This window comes from Cyprinodon variegatus, unplaced genomic scaffold, assembly GCF_000732505.1.
Source record: "Cyprinodon variegatus isolate N-32 unplaced genomic scaffold, C_variegatus-1.0 Scaffold492, whole genome shotgun sequence".
Classification (NCBI taxonomy): domain Eukaryota; kingdom Metazoa; phylum Chordata; class Actinopteri; order Cyprinodontiformes; family Cyprinodontidae; genus Cyprinodon; species Cyprinodon variegatus.
Window position 1 is genome coordinate 583,892 of NW_015150945.1, and position 1,340 is coordinate 585,231.

Consider the following 1,340-nt stretch of genomic DNA (forward strand, 5'->3'; position numbering starts at 1 on the left):
TCACAACGAGCTATTATCCAAGTCATCTTGAAAACATTCTTCTTCCAAATGTTGGCTACATATTACGGGTTTTTTCTCTGGCCAGAAGTTCGATGGCAAATCCTCCCTCTTCAAGTTGGCGATCCAACGACCAACCCGTCCGTGGAGGATCAGGAATCAGAAAGGTGAAATAACAAATTTTTTTCACTTTTACCCAATGTATTCCAACGTCCAACTGCCATGCACATGGACATTGTCAGTTTCACTGTAGCTCTGGTGAATTTCAATGGTGAAGTCCTCTGGAAATCTTCAATAATTGTTGTTGATTGCATATGTGTCAAGTAGTTCCCATTGATTTTGCTTGTAAAGCGGGGAGAATGGCGCTAGGCTTACCGCACCGTGACGTCACTGCTGGAAGTTGTCAGGAGTTAGGTGTTACTACAGTATATTTGGGTAAAAATGGCTGCTCCCAGACTCAGTAATGGTGACAAAAATTATTATTTTTATTTTTTTACTGATTAACCCCAAATTCATTAAATCACAGTGAACGTATTAGTTTTAGGTATGGATAATTATCCATTGATCATTCCTTGCTGACCGAACGTTTCCTTTAATCATACTCAATGACTTCTTACAGGATAAGCAAGTCTGGACAACGGAGTGCGGCTCAAACACGAAAGAAGTAAAAACTGTATTTGCAACCATTTTTTAGCAAAGGATTTTTTTATCCTTTTCAGCTTGAAAAAAAACACAAATTATTAACTTGTTTAGACTGAAGTATATTATACTAATTGAATGACAGATCACAGGTTGGATGAAAAGCTCTTTGAGTTTTGAAAATGACCGTCTCATCTTGTTTTTGTTCACCTTTTTCATGAATAGCTGTGAGTTCTCACAGCTACATCTCTAAAGTTAACCCTTTCAGCATGTGATACAGAAAATAATACATACTATTTAAAATGATTAAAATCATATCAAACAGAGCTTTTGAAACAAACATTTTCACATCAGATTAAACAGAGATAATGTGAGATGTTAAGTTGCAACAAACAACTTTTTCACTCCTCTATACACGCATTGACTCTGCATGTCATCTCTTCCATTAGATCGTTGGCTCGAAGCAGAAAACTGAACCCACTTCTCATCTTGGTTATCCTGATACAGAAACATATATTAGTGCTTAATCTAATGCTTAATCTAATAAAGATTTGGTCTTAATCTTTAAACCAACTTTTTCACCAGACTCACCTCTGAATCTGCTGTGTAGCGATCTGCTGTTCCTGCATCTGACTTTTCTATAAAAGAGATTATATTTAATTATTTTAAAAGCATCATTGTTTCTAATTATTATGCCCACATTT